At 36.6% G+C, this 19,595-nt stretch overlaps 2 long non-coding RNA genes across 7 annotated transcripts in view; both read left to right on the top strand.

The window, feature by feature from the left end:
- Positions 1–19,595, top strand: part of LOC139973391 (uncharacterized) — a 219,508-nt gene that overhangs the window by 74,636 nt on the left and 125,277 nt on the right. For 5 of the 6 annotated variants that reach the window (XR_011795202.1, XR_011795197.1, XR_011795199.1 and 2 more), the window contains 2 exons: positions 9,779–9,865; positions 14,354–14,527. This is a non-coding gene — a long non-coding RNA (uncharacterized lncRNA). The remainder of the gene's footprint in view (positions 1–9,778; positions 9,866–14,353; positions 14,528–19,595) is intronic. The other variant, XR_011795200.1, reaches the window with a different exon arrangement.
- On the top strand, positions 2,027–6,802 carry LOC139974106 (uncharacterized). The gene is made up of 3 exons (XR_011795396.1): positions 2,027–2,424; positions 3,134–3,255; positions 4,047–6,802. It is a non-coding gene; the product is annotated as an uncharacterized lncRNA (long non-coding RNA).

Below are 19,595 nucleotides of genomic sequence, written 5' to 3'. Positions count from 1 at the left end.
AGGGTAGTAAGAGTGAGCTTGCCGATTTCTCAAGAGGGACATGAGAGGAACGATATTATAAACTTCATGAGGCATAAGTTTGTTGACACTTTAGTGGGACTTGAGGAAATTCATAAGTGCGACTTGCATTTAATTTAGAACAAACTAACAACACACATGCAAACAAAGTACAAACATACAATACGCACGCTAAAATACAGAGCAAAAATAAGAAACCGCTTATCGTTCTTTTCGTCCCCCCTGTCAACAATTATCGCTAATCTTGAAAGTCAATGGTTAGCGATTAGTATTTGTTATCGATACCTAGAGCATATATATTCTTACCTCGACAATCATGGTTGCTGAGGCCTATTATTATCTCTGCAATGTTTAGTATATACTTAGACTAGTATTCATAAATTAATGGAAACTAGGGTTGGGGCTGTATGCAAGAATTGTGGCTGCAGATAAGCATGGAAACACTAACAACAACGTAAACACATTTGTCGGTTTCATATATATCGTACTATACAACTGTACTATACAACTGTGTACTATACAACTGACATGTGTATAGTACTAGAGTACTATACAACTTTGTATAGTACTAGAGTACTATACAACTATGTATAGTACTAGAGTACTATATAACTATGTATAGTACTAGAGTACTATACAACTATGTATAGTACTAGAGTACTATACAATTGTGTATAGAACTAGCGTACTATATAACTGTGTATAGAACTAGCGTACTACACAACTGTGTTTAGTACTAGAGTACTATACAACTGTGTATAGTACTAGAGTACTATACAACTGTGTTTAGTACTAGAGTACTATACAACTGTGCATAGTACTAGAGTACTATACAACTGTGCATAGTACTAGAGTACTATACAACTGTGTATAGTACTAGAGTAATATACAACTATGTATAGTACTAGAGTACTATACAACTATGTATAGTACTCTAGTACTATACAACTATGTATAGTACTAGAGTACTATACAACTATGTATAGTACTCTAGTACTATGCACAGTTGTATAGTACTCTAGTACTATGCACAGTTGTATAGTACTCTAGTACTAAACACAGTTGTATAGTACTCTAGTACTATACACAGTTGTATAGTACTCTAGTACTAAACACAGTTGTGTAGTACGCTAGTTCTATACAGAGTACTAGAGTACTATACAACTGTGTATAGTACTCTAGTACTATACAACTTTGTATAGTACTAGAGTACTATACAACTGTGTATATTACCAGAGTACTATACAACTGTGCATAGTACTAGAGTACTGCACAACTGTGTACTATACAACTGATGTGTATATAGTACTAGAGTACTATACAACTTTGTATAGTACTGGAGTACTATACAACTGTGTACTCTAACTGCCATAATGACCGATAGTCATGGCCATTGGATGACTAGCAAAAACATAAGTCGATGGCTAGTGGTTATTAGTAAACCTTGCCTGTGATGTGGCCGAGTGGACAAAGGCGGTGGCATTTGAAGCAATGAGGGTTAGCAATCGGGAGGTTCCGGGTTCGAAATCCGGCCGGGTTATAGTAATGTGGGTTTTTCATCCAAGAGCAATCTACGGTTTTCCCATCTGAAATGACTTTCTAAATTGAACATATTCCAAATTTGAGTTAAAATATTGAATTGGAAGCCACCCGACGTGTAAGTTGTAATCCATAAGCCCTTGCGGGTTTCTCCCACATTTGTGGTCGATTCGTTAAAATAACTGCTGATTATTATTATTATTATTATATTGCCTGTGTTCTTTAGCTCTCTTGGTATACATGTAGACTTAAGTTTATTGTTACTTTCGGCGTTACCGATAGCTAATGTTATTTGAGGGTAACCTTTCTCCAAAATCGCTGCTAGTGGATACTAACTTTTTTTTCCCGAAGTCATTGCTACAACTTTCGCAAGTTCTTTAGATCAGTTGTTATAATTTAAATATAGTCGATAGTTACTTTACGTTACCGGCCTAGCATACAGGCAGTTCTATTGGTGCACTGTTAAAACACTGGGTAAAAAAGTTGTTGGGCAAGTACCCTTTCAACTGTGTTGGTCAAATAGTGCCCAATTTATATATAAAAATGATCGAATCGCAGATTAGTTTGTTTACCCATCGAGTTGGTAAACTCCGTGCTCATATTTGTCCACATGTTGGTCTTTTCTGTCATCGTAATCGTATGTTGGGCGAAATTTCGGTTCTTTATACCATACGATGGGCAAGCATTCGGCTTTACCTTGGCGATGTTTACCAACGTTGGGCAACTTTGAATGCAAAGTGTGCTTGAGCGCGCGTGCACGACGAAGGGTTACATATTCCGTCGAGTTGACAGCCTCAAAAGTCGAAATGGAAGATCTACTCAAGAGCTGGGGGTTGTTTGTTCCCGACATAATTCAGTCTATGAAAGGTAATCATTTCAGTGAAGGGATTGAAGTAATCGGAATAAACTGGGACGATTCTTTCACACAATTTTCATCAACATTTTGTACTCCTATGCTAGGCCTAGTACTAGTAATACTAACGTTAGCGTATAGAGCCTATACAGTAGTGTAGCCTATCACAGTGACAAAAGAATACCTGTATACCGACGTACGTACTATATGCCTAGCCTAGATTACTTAAGCGAGTCCTACTCCTAGGCTAGTTAAGGTTAAGTGTGGAGTTCGAACTTCCAATAACCTTTTCTATCCTTATTATAAGCCTATGGTGATCCGTGGTTGAAATCTTGGGCTTATGTTTACAGTGTGTATCGTTTTTATTATGCTACAGTGGCAAGCTACAGTAGCTTCAGCATATTACGGTAATTTCTTAGTGTTTATTGTAGATAATATAGAAACTGTAGGTCAAAGGACAATAAATTAAGTCAGCAGAGGTCAAACAATGACCTTTAACCATATTACCTCAGGAACAACCAGGTTGATGATGTTAAGTATGTTCTGTATATTTCCCATAATGAATACAGGATCACTATCTTTCTTTGAATGGGAGGGGGTCCCCCAGCTACTTACCTACCCTATTGTTTCTAACCTGATGACTATTGAATTTGGTATTTACTTCCTGATATACTTGAGGTTTTTATGCTTTGCTAAATTTGGCATTTTGGTTTTCACTTGCAGAGGAGAAGGACAACCTGTCATTGCTCATGTTACCACTTATTTTTGGGACCAGGAGCTAGGCCAAAACTGGAGGACGATCAGCGGCAACAGATCATGCTTCATCATTTATTGAATTAAAAAGGGTATGTCTAAATGCATTATTCATATCAGCTGCTGACTTTGCTTGTAATCAGCTAGGGTTTGAATCTCGTAATCCAAGAATCAGTGGTTCAAATCCCGGCTACATTGTGTCCTTAGGCAAGGCACTCTATCTTGATGGCCTCACTCCACTCAGGTGAAAATGTGAACTTGTGAGGAACCTGAGCAAAACCCTGTGTGGATTACAAAGACTGCAGCAACTTACTCTCCAGGATTGTTGGAGAATTATGACTGGCTCCACTGATCTGTAAAACCCTTTAAGCTGTATTTTCATCATTATTGTTATTGTTGCTGTTCTTCTTTTTTTTTTTCTTGTTCTTGTTCTTCTTGTCATTGTCGTTGGTGGTAGTAGTAGTATTAGTAGTATCAGTAGTATTAGGTGTAGTATTGCTATTGTTGGACATTGGATTGTGCAAAATCCCTGAGTTCAAAACTAGCATGTACCCATTGTGATCTACATTTATATTTCGAATGGGAAGGAGGTGCCAACTAATGCCCTACAACAATCTTCTTGTTCACTTGGATGATCTTAAGTCAGTTAAGTCTCTCCAAACTAATTCTACATATGAATCAGTGGTGTGCTGGTATCATCCTACTGGTTAGACATATCAAAAGGGAGCGTTTCCATTTTTAATTTATACTACAAGTTCAATAACATATTTGTGATATGCATAAAGTAAATGGTTTTGGCTGTAATATAGCACACACCAGAAATAAATAAATTTGAACATGGAACACGAAAAGCTACTTTTCATTGCTTCTATTGGTTTCACAGGAGCACACCCATTTGCCTTCATACTTACAGGGAATAAGCAGTGAATGAAGATCTCAGCCTTTCATCCTTGGGTTTTACTCAGACTTCAAGCTGACACCATCACAAGTGTTTGTTATCTTGGAGAGGCACGCAGTGAGCGTGCAGACACTCTCTGAAGGAGTCGACATCTGCTATAAAGCACACTACATATTCAACTTGCAGTACCAGCACCACTGCCGAAATGTTTGAGATTTCATTGAAAGTTGCATATATAAGCAATCAGGAATGAAGAATCTTTCCTCCTCCATCCGGTCTTTCAGAGCTTTCATGAAGACTGCTGCCAGTCCTTAAACAGTTTATCACCTAGCTCGGAGCCTTTTTTCCTCGAGGTATCATAATGGGATACATATCCAAAGCCCTAATACCGCTGTTTCAAACTTCGACACAAATTACAAGGTGTCTAGAAATTCATTTTTGAAGCATGCATTTATCATGGAATTGGGTAAAAAAAGTGGATGATACAAGTATATGTAGGTTACATTTGTGTAAAGAACGTGCTGAAATGGGCAGTAATGCAGTGATTTTACGGCTAATTAAGGAACTATTTAGCTACTGTAGCACTTAAGTTAAGATATTTCGCAGAACTAGTCCATAGGACTTTTTATGTACAACTGAACATCTAGATTTGAACTTACTGTTATTGTATTCAAAATGACAACATTATTAAGGGCACCCATGAAAGGCAGAGCTTCATGCACTATGTGACTGCAAATGTTTTTTTGAAACTTACTCTTGATTTGCACCACCAATTAAAATTCTTCCAGCAACTACTGTGTGATGAGCTAGTGTACAATGAACTGACATATGTGCTCTTTCTATCCACTATTTTTACATTTTTACATATGTAGAATAGACCCTTCCCTTCTTTATTTTGGGTTTTCAAAGTTCAGTAACTATAGGCTTCTAGCTGAACTACAGACTTGTACTGAACATGATATTGAAAACAAGTGTAACATTTCGCTCTGATTTGTGACTTACGTCACGTGGAATGGCCCTAAAGAATGTTATCAGTTTTTAAATCATATCAACATTGTATAGCTTGCTTCACATCACAGAAACACAGAAATTAGCATAGCAATATATCAAAATTTGTGGATCTTTGTTTTAAGTATCATGAAGAACATTTTCAAAGACATTTTTTTGCAAGCCCTCATATCTCCTTTATTACCATTATTCATTTGAACAAAAGTTTAAAAGTGTTCCATTCATGTTCATCTAAAAAATAGACTTTTTCCTATTCAACAATTTAAAGATGGCTAGTTAGGTAGTAATCATTTTGTGGAAAATGTTTTGCCAATATCATTAGATTGTGGAAGACAATTGTTCAAGTGCAAAAGAAATTGCTCTAAATTTTGTAAATTCAACTTTGTACATGGTTCCACATAATTATTAATTAATTAATGATGAGTTTAAAAGACTACAAAGTTAATAAGTGATTAGCTATGGTCAGAAAACATAGGTCCTAACATAGATCTAGAGAGGGAGTGAGTCTGACCACAGCAAATTTCCATTTCCTAAACAAGAAAAGACAGCAAGGGCAGTAGTGGGCTGAAGGCAGTAAGCATTTAGGTACAAGAACATTGCTGACAACCTGTTTTGCTTCCTGTTTAACTATAGCATGGAGCTTTACACCCCTTGATTGCAGCCCATTTTGATCCACCCTTGCATTGGTTAAATATTAATTTTAACCAGTACACTTTCATACATGGGTACTCCAGAAATGGAGGGTGTATATGTGCTTTTGATCCACATTACTGAAACTTTTGGGGTTAAACTTAAGTTAAAAGGTTAAAATATTAATGCAAAGTTGGTGTATGATGTACAAGGGGGATTTTAGTTCTCATGGCAAGGAATCACAAAGCCATTGGCATTTTTTTTCGATAAAATTTATCCTGTGGGATTCTTAAGAAAATTGAGGCCACAAATGTTAATGTCACTTTAGGGAAGGTTGTTTTCAGATCAAAATGAGTTTCCAAGGAATGTGCGTGAACCCTACATAAATGAAACATTTGGCTTCATTAATTAATTTATTTCAGTTCATACCCTTGTTTCAAGAATACCTGAATTTAAGACTTCTTATATCAAATTATACTGTTCAGTCAACAATAAGTTTCTTCAACCATTATAGTTATATGTCTTGTTCAAGTTCAGTTCATTCAACAATAAGTTTATTCACCCATGATAGTTATATATGTCTTCTTCAAGGTCAGTGAATAAAGGTGTTCCAAGTATTACAAAATACAGTATCTTTCTTTATTTCAAAGGATGTGATGTCTAAGATTTTTTAGAATTCCAACAGTTCTTTTCCATTATTGCCCAACACGATCTAAGAAACCCCCAACAGTTGGAAGTGGTTCAGGATTAACCCAACATTTGGTTGTTGCAAATGCCCAACAAAATCAATGAATTGTCCAACAATTGGGACAAATTTAGTATACACCCACCAGGTGGCTAAATGAACTGCCCAACAGATGGATACATTACTGGTGCCTTAACCCATACGTTGGTTAAATGATTTGCCCAACAAAATGAATGACCCACCCAACAGTTGGGGAAATGGCTAACCTGAACAGTTGGGTAATTCCCCTCCCAACTGTTGAGAATTTATTATACCTATTTGGGTTGGTCAATTTTTGCCCAACTTTTGAGGTTGCTGAATACATGCCCAACGTTGGTTAAAAAGTTGGGTAAATTTTGCCCATTATTTTTAACAGTGTGGGTATACAGCCTTACCCCAAGTTGATGCTAATTGGACAATAGCTCCTTTAATGTTTATTACTCCGCTAAGTTTCTCATGCTCTTGGTGTATTTTTAACGCCTAGGTCACAGAACTACAGTACCATTCCATATAACAACCCACCAGTGTGAATGCTGGATAAGTAATATTTAGCAGTCACTACATACGCACTGTAGAGTATTTATCATATAGACATTAGACTCAACTCGAGAGCCTCTTTTACTGTCACCTAAATGACCGCTATTAAACGGGGGAAAATAGCCAATTCTATCGATTCGACAAAAACAAAGAAAAGGGATGCCGTGGTTTCAAAACTGTTACAGGCTAGCCGCCCCCCACGTTACCGCACCCTCGGTCAGGACAATATAAACAAACTGTAATTTTTGCCATTTTCGGAAAGTGGCTCGTAATTACAGTATGGTCAGTATGAGTATCCTGTGACAAGGGTTCAGGAACTGTTCATACTGTCAGTGCAAGTGCTTTGAAGTATGATATGAGAGGACAGTATAGAGTGGTATTAGCATTAGAATCAGATACAGGGTTGGGAACTGTTCATACTGTCAGTGCAAGTGCTTTGAAGTATGATATGAGAGGCAGTATAGAGTGATATTAGCATTAGAATCAGATATAGGGTTGGGAACTGTTCATACTGTCAGTGCAAGTGCTTTGAAGTATGATATGAGAGGACAGTATGGAGTGGTATTAGCATTAGAATCAGATACAGGGTTGGGAACTGTTCATTCTGTCAGTGCAAGTGCTTTGAAGTATGATATGAGAGGCAGTATAGAGTGATATTAGCATTAGAATCAGATATAGGGTTGGGAACTGTTCATACTGTCAGGGCAAGTGCTTTGAAGTATGATATGAGAGGACAGTATAGAGTGGTATTAGCATTAGAATCAGATATAGGGTTGGGAACTGTTCATACTGTCAGTGCAAGTGCTTTGCAGTATGATATGAGAGGACAGTATAGAGTGGTATTAGCATTAGAATCAGATATAGGGTTGGGAACTGTTCATACTGTCAGTGCGAGTGCTTTGAAGCATGATGTGAGAGGACAGTATAGAGTGGTATAAGCATTAGAATCAGATAAAGGATTAGGAACTGTTCATACTGTCAGTACGAGTGCTTTGAAGCATGATGTGAGAGGACAGTATAGAGTGGTATAAGCATTAGAATCAGATAAAGGATTAGGAACTGTTCATACTGTCGGTACAAGTGCTTTGAAGTATGATATGAGAGGACAGTATGGAGTGGTATTAGCATTAGAATCAGATATAGGGTTGGGAACTGTTCATACTGTCAGTGCAAGTGCTTTGAAGTATGATATGAGAGGACAGTATAGAGTGGTATTAGCATTAGAATCAGATACAGGGTCGGAACTGTTCATACTGTCAGTGCAAGTGCTTTGAAGTATGATATGAGAGGACAGTATAGCGTGGTATTAGCATTAGAATCAGATACAGGGTCGGAACTGTTCATACTGTCAGTGAAAGTGCTTTGAAGTATGATATGAGAGGCAGTATAGAGTGATATTAGCATTAGAATCAGATATAGGGTTGGGAACTGTTCATACTGTCAGGGCAAGTGCTTTGAAGTATGATATGAGAGGACAGTATAGAGTGGTATTAGCATTAGAATCAGATATAGGGTTGGGAACTGTTCATACTGTCAGTGCAAGTGCTTTGAAGTATGATATGAGAGGACAGTATAGAGTGGTATTAGCATTAGAATCAGATATAGGGTTGGGAACTGTTCATACTGTCAGTGCAAGTGCTTTGAAGTATGATATGAGAGGACAGTATAGAGTGGTATTAGCATTAGAATCAGATAAAGGGGTCGGAACTGTTCATACTGTCAGTGCAAGTGCTTTGAAGTATGATATGAGAGGACAGTATAGAGTGGTTTAAGCATTAGAATCAGATATAGGGTTAGAAACTGTTCATACTGTCAGTGCAAGTGCTTTGAAGTATGATGTGAGAGGACAGTATAGAGTGGTATTAGCATCAGAATCAGATATAGGGTTAGGAACTGTTCATACTGTCAGTACGAGTGCTTTGAAGTATGATGTGAGAGGACAATATATAGTGTGGTATTTAGTATTTGAAATATGTGCCCAAGTATAGCTCTTGCATATTACATTAACAAAAGAACACAGAATATTCAAGTCAAAACAAAATATATTTGAAATCAATCTTGACCATTAAATTCATCGCAAAATACAGTTTTTTTTTTCTTGTCTTTTTGTAATGATACACGTCCCTTTCCTTGATTTTATTATTTTAAATCTTCGTGATCAGAGATGTCCCCTTTTTTCAAATATAACCTTTTACATAGATCTAGGCTTTACTGCCTCAACGCCTTGCTCCAAATCTAACGGAAACAGGACACGGAGGGGAGGTACATGTTGTTCTTAAGATTGAAGATAAGAGGCTCTTCATTCAGTTTAGCAGCTGAATGTTTCAAAAGCCTTGGAGAAGCAGCTATTACTGTTTTGATATAATAGCTTATAAGAGATTTTAATAAAAATCACATGTCAGGAATCATTTCATTAAGTTGGTGGTGACATTTCAACAATAACATGCTTACCCACTTTGCCAAAAAATTCCTTGTTTAAATCAGTTTCTCATATGTAAATGAATGTATGGAATTGCTCAGAGTGGTCGAGGCTTGTGTGGGGGTGGGGAGGGGGGGGGGTTGAGGCGGAACTTTGGTATTCATACATGCCTTGTCATATATATTACCTTTTTGAATTTGTTTCATTCCAAGGGACGGCAAAACACGAATAAAATCCTCTTGAGAACATTTGTTAATCCTGTTAAGGATGACCAACGGCCATATTTAACATATATTCCTACAAACACAATAATAAATTAATTCCGGTACATTCCATTAAATATCATGTTTAACATGTTCTTGAATCAAATTCCTTTTTTTTTTCTTTTTGCGGTTACAGAACCGATCGACTGATGCAGCCTTTTTTTGTACCTCAAGCTGACCTCATGATGGGAATGACGTCATTGATAGTATGACGTCATGAGAGGTATGTCAATATACTGAAGCGACAATTACAACTACTGCTCCCCCCACCCCCCGAAAAAAAACCCTTTTAGACCTTAAATTTGTATAAATTTCATCACTCTTTTCCATCCAAATCGGATCACTTTTTAGTATTTTCCTCCAGTCCATAAAAGTAACATCTGAGGCGCAATAAAACGATATCGGACATTAATGTCCCAATTAGATGTATAACGACTCACTCAGAGACCGTCAAATTCGTCCGTGTAAAATCTGTAAAACCTAAAACTCTTTATCTGACAAATGTCTTCCAGTTGTTATGCATCCGACATATATGTTCCCTTCATGATGTCCGCTGGCTACATTCCTTCAGTTTAATAATAGAATTATGCATAGACGCTGTGCAGTTTTCCTTTTAGATTAATTAAAAGCCTATACACATCTTTACATCTTGTACAATGACCCTACCCCCACTCCCAACACCCACCCACCTACCCACCCACCCACCTACCCACCCACCCACCTACCCACCCACCAGCTCCTCCTTTATTTTAATTTTAATATTCAGTAAATGTGTTTTAAATATTTAATTTTCTATACTAATATTCATATTTTAATTTTATGTTTAAATGAACTTTTTCCTAATTCATCTTCAATTTTCGTAATCTACTTTTTGAATAGTTTATGTCCTTTTCATAACTATTTATATTTATACTGGAAATAAATATCCTGAAATTGAAACTCCCACATTCCACGACTGCATTATACGCATACGCATATCCACATGTAATTTTGCTTTCTGCCCCTATTTTCTAACTATTAACCTCAGTCTTTGGATCCTGTTTCTCAAAGAAGCTAGATGCTTAGTTGTTATTTTTTTTTTGGTTTTTGCTTCAAGCTCAAAATGAAAAAGTTCTGTTCTCAAAGTTTGTAAGAATATATTCTCCGTCTTAAGTATACTTGTAGACGACGTGTTATTTCTTCACAAATCTGGTCATCCTATCATGTCACTTTAAAAACTCGTCCCTCGATCACTGGAGAAATCCGATTGAACCTCACTCACTCAAAAGGGGAAAAAACACCCCTTAATAACCTTGAGGGGGCGGGTCCAAACAGAAACAGAAAATGCTATTGTCAAGATTTATTGCGTCAAAGAATTTCCTAAGGGGCAGCTCTTTTTTCTCTTTTCTCTTTCTTATCTTTATTCTTTTGCAGATAAGGTAAAGAAGAAGAAGAAAAAAATCAATTTTAATTTCTCTAGCCTAAAACCTTTTGCCATGTCATCTTTCCCTTTTGGAATTGATAGAAAGGTTCATTGCTTTCATAAGCAATCGAACTTACTTAAATCTGAATCCCTTTGAGTAGCTACAACCTCGGTATCATTTCAAAAGTAATAAAATTGAATGAAATAAATAATGACAATATCGTTTTCTGCTCGGATAAGGTTGTCTTTCCCAATTTTTGGTCTGGCGAATTAGCTACGGTTTTTTTTTTTTTTTTTTTGGTTGGCAATAGTCTATCCTTCACATTAAATATCTTTACAATTTTGAGGAACAGGCGAAGGTCAAAATGTAGTAGTTGTTTTATTCTTTCTTTTTAGAGTTTGAAAAGAGTTAAATTGGCTCATGATTATCCAATCAACGCACAGATATTCTTCTCTACAGTACTTTACATTGAATCATAAATATTCAAGCTTGGAAATGAATAAACATTACAACGGAGATTGCAGCACACTCACGCATCCTTTTAGCTCGAGAAAAATATTTATATACATATTTACAAAAAAATAAACAACGCATGAATGGAACCATGTTTCATCATTTTGCCAAACATTTTTTTTTTTTTATGAATTAAGGATAAATAAGTTTTATGCGTATTGTTAATATGCACATAATCGATTTCGGTTGATCGAAGGTTCCAACCTTCCTCTGACGTGCGCAGTCAAAAAACAAACTATTTTATTTAATTTAAACGCCTTCAACATCTTTTAACGTGTCCACCATCATCACTAATAACACCACCACTTACACCACATATACCCAGTACTATCAACACCATCACAACCAACACCCAGCAGCATCGCCACTAACACCACAATAATCAGTACTACCGCCACTAATACTTCAATATAACACTTTACCACTACCACCACGAACACCACCAGTACACAGTACTACAACCATTAACACCATTACTACCCAGCACTACCGCCATTAACACCACAATATAAAGTTCCTCTACTACTAACACCATCAAAACCAGTATCACCACCAATGGCATCGCTGATAGTCAGTACCACTACTACTAACACCACAATACTCAGTAACAATACTACTAACACCACAATACTCAGTTCTACCACGACGGTAGTCAACACTACTACCACTACTAACACAACCAAACCCGGTTCCGCGAACACCACACGTACTCAGCACCGTCGCTACTAACACCACAATACAAAGTTCATCTACTACTAACACAGTCAAAACCAGTATCACCACCAATGGCATCGACGATAGTCAGTACCACTACTACTAACACCACAATACTCAGTAACACCGCTACTAACACCACAATACTCGGTACTATTACTAATAACACAATAATCAAGGCTACCATCACGTCAGTACTTCGATCACAACTAACACAACCTAAACCCGGTTCCGCCACAATTAACACCACACACAACCAGCCCCACCGCCACTTACACCACGATAATAAGAGTCACTACTGCTAACCATTGTAATTCCATCTGCTAACACCATAAATACTCATTATACCTCTACTACCAAACCCCGAACACCAATCACGACTGCGACTGCCACCGCTCATACCATCATTACCACCACTGTCATAAGATTGGGAAGTTCCCTGAGCCAGTCAGTACACTGCTACCACAGGACTATCGGATTTCTATCGCGAGCGTCATAAACTGTTGTCGCTCTTTGGCTGGATACGATTGAAATATTTCACGAATCTTATGATTTTAATTTCTCTGCCGTGGTAAGTATGATTGATATAATCAGTTATGAATGTAAACCAAAAGTGGGTATTTTACTACTCCACAGGAGACTTATAATCGCATATGCTTAATCGTTAGTTTGACATTCAACTTGTTAGACTGACAAGGGATGTGCCCAGGACTTCCTGAGTGCCGGGTATACTGATCGCCGTCCTGGGGGAGGGGTCTATTTTTGAAGGTGCTCAGATGCCAAATGCTGGCACTTGTGTAGCTTTTTAAGCAAATACACTATAGTTTGGCTAACAGTTTACATTTTTAATTTTTTTTAGTGAAATATATTACGTACCTGGTAAAAGTAATTAGTTTGTTTCAAAGAGATTTTACAAGGGACCGATTGAGAGCCGTAAGTAATGTTTCCCGCATGCGTAACTGATACATTATTAGTCTGTATAATTTTGGCATAGACTAAGCCCAATTTATGTTGAATATATTGTTAGGAATGTCGGGATTTTAGATGAACATATAGTGCTGGGCGGGATTCACGATTTTTAAGACAGTGCTGGGCGGTAATTTTTAGTGCTGGGCAGCAGGGCCGCACAGTGCCGCCCAGTGTGGGCACATCCCTGCTGACTTTACACAACAAGTCGTCGATCTAACTAAGTAGCTATTGTGACATCAATCCAACAGTTAACTATATAACAAGGACCACCATACCCCAGTTTTATTTAAGATAAGAAATTAAATAAAATACGTTAATATTGACTATCCTGTAAGATATCTTGTAATCGCAGGGGGGGGGGGGGGGTGTAGGTGTGAGAGCGGAGACCTAATGAACACCTTACAATATTAACTATTGTAACAGCTATTGTCTCCCAAGTCTTAACCGAAGAAATATTATATACTCTTTACAGGGATGTATGTATATGTGATCTTCCCGGAAGCAGGAACTCGCGAAAGAAGCCATGGAGGCTTGTAGACTCGCAAGCTGACCGAAGCCAATCTCTCGGCACACATCCATTTAACGATAGTCCATTGTAAAACAGTTTTTCATGAAAGTCAGTCAAATATTTATTACAGCAAACATAAATTCTGCCTAACACAAGCCCCCCCCCCCCCCCACCTTCCCCCAATTTTTTTGGTTGTTGTTAAGATTAACATGGTTGTGACGTCACATTCACCTTGCATCCAAGTTTGTTCAACCTCATTGGACCACGTACCCCATAGAGAAAACTTCCAACACTCTAAAGAAGGATTTTGGTTGTTGGCCATTCCACTAAAAATTCCGTACACGGATTAACACTTTAAACTGTTTTTTATCCACCCTTTATGTCGAAAGTTGACTTATTCGCAGATTAGCAGAGGGTCATTTGAATTAAAAGTTAGTAAGCCTTTCAAATCCTATTGATAACATTTCCGTATGGGCTTAAAACATCGATAATTATTTTCCCTTCTTTTGAAAGTTAACTTAACTTGACTTTCCTAACCCTAAGTCACAGTACTAAGTATTACATGTTTAGCTGTTTTAATTTTACTACATTTAACGTTAACCAGGTAGATGGACGGAACTTTTGTTACACTGTAATGGCCAGGAAGGAGGGTCCTTTTTTTGTTATTGGAAGCCGCGGATCCCAGCGATACTGGAAATAGCATAATTTGTGATGTTGCTAGACCAAGTGAATCTGTGACGTTACAACCAGTACTGTTAAACAAGTTTGGGAGCTTTTGGTAAGTTTCAAATGTCATTTTCTTTCAACCTGTTATTCCCCCTCCCCCTTTTTTTCAGGTGTGTATATTCTTTGGTGAAGTGCTGTTTCATCTATTTCGGGGGTTATTCTATCGTTAATTTTGAAAGACCTCAGCTGGACTGCTACATTTTAATGTGTAAATCAATGCACTGACGTATAATGATTCTAAATGCATATATGTGGTATGTAAATAAACATACATTTTCCATTTATAAACTTAATACGATGAGAAATACAGAAAAAGAGAATTTTGAGCTTGTAATCTGAACCAGCAGCAAATGATGCAGACGCTTGATACAAGTAGTGTGTTTTATCTCTTTTAATATCTATCTTATTAGATGCAGTTTCCCACCTGTATATAATGTCTTTTTGATAACACTCGTGACTATACATCCATTGGGGAAGGTTTCGTTTTTTTTTTTATATCAAATTTATGAAATCACTCCGAACGTTACTCCTAAAATTACAAACGCCCTTCACTTTGAGTGCATCAGCTAAGCAAACCCAATCAATAAACCGCGGTTTTGTGTTTATCATATTTTTGATGATTAAATCATCTTTTAATATGTTTCATCTACAACGTCATACGGAGCAAAGACAGTTTTTTAAGTACTTTATGAATATTCATGAAGTAGACGAGATAAATTGTAAAATTAAAAACAATCTTTACGACGGTTGGTAAAGTATATATATATATATATATATATATATATATATATATATATATATATATATATATATATATATATATATATATATATATTTAAATATATATATATATATATATATATTTAAATATATATATATACATATATATATGTATATATATATACATACATATATATATTTACATATATATATATATATACATATATATATATGTTTACATATTTATATATTATATATATATATATATATATATATATATATATATATATATATATATATATATATATATATATATATATATATATATATATATATATATATATATATATATATATACATGGTTTATTAAAAACCAGTATAGTCGTTAATTCTCTTTTATGTAGCGTGAAAGAGCCCAGCGTAGAATAGATTTGATGTAATTTCCTCCAGTTTTTGATTCGGTTATACCATCCTTCAATTATTTCAAATCAGTCGGCCTACTTTCGTCGAATCTTTGAATTCCATCAAGTAGAAATTCATTTCATGAAGGACTTTGTTAGATGGACGCTGAGCAAAAAGCAAAAATCGATTGCAATATGGCAAGCAAGACGGACTGTGAGGCGAAAATCTGGCAGTTTGCTCGCAACTAGCGACGGCTTAAATCGATCAAAACCAGAGCAAGAAAAAACAATAGGAAGGAAAAGAAGAAGAAGACAGAAGGAATAAGAAAGAAAAAAAAGAGAAAAAACTGCGGATGAATCTGTTAGTCGAATAGGCAGATTAAAATGCGAAGGAACATGGAATTAACGCTGAGATTTTTATAGTTAAAGATTGCATTGTGATAACTTTGAACACAAGCTTATATACAGATCCGAACGAGATTCTGTTCGGGGTTGAGACGGCTGTGAAAGCTTGAGTTTATTTATGTAAAGATTTGGTGGGGGGAAGACAACATCCCGTGGCAGGTGTATAAATTATCTATTTAGTTGGACACTAGCAATGTATATCTCTCGTGAAACCACCAGTCATTATTTTTTAGCAAAGTATTAACGAAATTGATAATGATAATCATAACAAAAATAGCTATAAAACATACTGGGTATAGAAGAAAAAAAACGATCGACCCGCGGAGAATAATTGTCCGTCGAACAGATGAAGTAGAATATTTTCTTTCTACACGCGAGGAATACATGTACCTGTTTCCGTGGCGATAGACTGAGCGTGCGCAGATCTTCTTGATCAGTACACTACATCATTGGTCGCCTGGTCGAGTATAACAGATGTCTGTATAACACGAAGGGTCAAAGGTTGATGTTAAAAGCAGTTACAAAATTAGCCAATATCCAGTTACGGCACTCTGGCTTCAAGTGGCGACGAAACCATCACGTGACAGGATCGAGTTATAACCCAACTTCTATCAGTACACCAAATACCAGGGCTTGTTTGGGCTCAAGTGGACGCTTCCATTCTCCAACGGATTCGAACATAAGTAGGGCTGGAACTTCTTTCGTAACTTCAGGGTGCACCATGGCTGAGTCTACAGGACAACTGTCTAGCAAGGCCTGCCCCCTTGACCTGTGGTCATGGGGGCAGAGGGGGGGGGGGGAGAATAGAAATAAATGCGTCTCACCATAGAAAACGAGGAGGAGAAGGAGGAAGTGGGGAGGGAGAGCGGCGGCAAAAATAGTAGTAAGGTAGGCAATCCAGTAACGTACATCAAATAATATTATATAATGCTTAAGGCCTCTTGGAATCATCACGTGGGCCCTTCAAGCCGAATTCGGGCCAACTAAATCACATAAATAAATTTAATTGATATTTAATATCGAGCAGGAATGTCATTAGATGTATTACTCAAACATACAACGTACGGGTATATGTATGGCGTTACTTACGTTACTTACAAGACGTTACTTACTTACTTATGACGTTACTTACAAGGAAGTAACACACCATCGTAAGGCAACCAATTCAAAAGAAATCCTGTCCTCAGCACTAGAGAAAACTCCTAGAGTGCCTCATCCGAGCGTTAAGAGGTGCCAAATATCAAACATTAGTCAACGAAGCACAAATCCAGAAGGGGGCTTCGCTGATTAGCGGGGATAAGTTTATATGGCTGCTCCGAGGCCTGCATGATGCTCCTTGCTATCTGTCAATGTATTTTTCACCGTTTTTTTTGTTTACCAGGGAGCTGTAATATCTCCATGAGTTCTCCATTGATAGTTCAGATATGTATAGCTGATATTGTGTACCGTCATCGAGTTTTAACCAATCATTAACGACCATTTCACTGTCATAATCATAAGTTTAAAAAATATCGGTCTGTGCATGCACACTACAATATGTCACTATATATATATAAATATATATATATATATATATATATATATATATATATATATATATATATATATATATATATATACATATATATATATATATATATATATACATATATATATATATATATATATATATATATATATATATATATATATATATATATATATATATATATATAAATATATATATACTATGCATATTTCATAAATTATGTTATCTTACTATTATTCATTGTAATTCTGTACACGATACTACTTCCTCCTTATTGCTTGTATCAAATATTGCTCAACTAAAAACTAGGACACAGTTTGACGTTTTATACTATCGCTTGTTTATTGATACGACTTGAAGTGTACAGGAATATGCACATATTATACGAGATGTTTTCAAGGGGGACAATATTATGTCAATGCGCTCGATTGCTTCCATAAACCAAAGCTATGTAGGACTTTAATTCATAGATGTAAGGTATAAAACAATTCTTCTGTATAACAACGTCAACATGAAGCATACTAATAAGAAACCACACACATACAGTATACCATTTATGAACAGGTTTTGAGTTGGTTTGAAACCAATGGAAATACAAACAACATATATATATACACATATATGTATTATATATATATATATATATATATATATATATACATATACATATACATACATATAATGTTAATAATTTAGGCCATTTTGATCTTAGCATGTATACACTACGTGACGTAACTTCGTCCTCAGCACGACAATGTAAAACAAAAAGCAGTGAATCCCAGCAGGAAAGGTAGTGATGATTCAATAATGAAGTCGTCACAACCAGTTTGTTCAAATAAATAAATGATGGAAATATATATACAATAAAATAAATCATTTAAGAGATACTTCGCCCGTAGACTGAAATAACCTTTCAGTAATGTGTTTATATCACTACGTTGGAATCTCATTATTATTTCGTATATGTTGTGGTATAACGTGAGGCCAATGTTATTCATCGGCAACGCTGTACTTATCCCCTCACGCAGTATTGTTTTAGTTTAATCTTACGACAAAGCTGTATGGAGATACACGAAAGGTTTAAGGGAAAACATTCGCAATTTCTTTTTTATTTTCTTTCTTTTTTTGAAGTGTAACAGAAGATGAGCATGTGAAACAATACGTAAGAAAAGCGCGTAGCGAGTTGATGAAAGCATTAGCATGTTTTGAGAGAAAGGAACCCTCGGGAACACCGCCTAATCTAAAGTTGAGTTTTAAATGAAACGCAGATCATGTATCGCTCGACACAATCAGTTTGGCGCCAAGAAAAGGCCAACGCGCGAAGCAACAGAAAAGGAGTCACCTTGGACGTTTGAGTTAAACATGTAATTACATGTTGAGGAAGGTTACGTATGTCCTAAAGACGCAAAACCTTTCGAACTCTCGTCATTCTTTGCTTTTCTATGTATATGATGCGTATGTTTTTTATTTCTGGGGGGGGGGGTCTTTTAGTATTGTGGGGCCTTGTCTCCAGTAATGTTTTCTTGCAGGAAAACATTCAACGTGTAGCAATGAGTCAAACCTTTTTTTCTCGCAATGATCAGATTTTGAGCACAGGATGGGACATAATACCGGCCAGTTATGACTATTACGATAGATTAATATCGTCATCGTTGTCGTCATCGTCACCATCATCGTCGTCGTCGCCGTCATCGTCGTCTATCGTCGTCATATATCATCGTCATCATCGTCGTCAGCGTCGTCGTCAGCGTCGTCATCATCGTCTTCATCGTCGTCGTCGTCAGCGTCGTCGTCAGCGTCATCATCGTTATATATCGTCGTCGTCGTCGTCGTCATCATCGTCGTCGTCGTCATCGTCATCGTCATCATCATCATCATCATCATCATCATCATCATCATCATCATCATCATCATCATCATTTACATATTAACGATATATTAATACGTTGTCGTCATCGCCATCTTCATCATCGTCACCGTTCACATCGTCATCGTCATCACAATACTGTCGAAATTAGAACATGGCTCCAACAATTTTAATCTCGTTGGTACTACTATCCTACCTA

The sequence above is a fragment of the Apostichopus japonicus genome, chromosome 9 (assembly GCF_037975245.1).
Source record: "Apostichopus japonicus isolate 1M-3 chromosome 9, ASM3797524v1, whole genome shotgun sequence".
Classification (NCBI taxonomy): domain Eukaryota; kingdom Metazoa; phylum Echinodermata; class Holothuroidea; order Aspidochirotida; family Stichopodidae; genus Apostichopus; species Apostichopus japonicus.
Note: the sequence above shows the minus strand (reverse complement) of the source record. Positions and strands in the feature narration are given on the sequence as shown.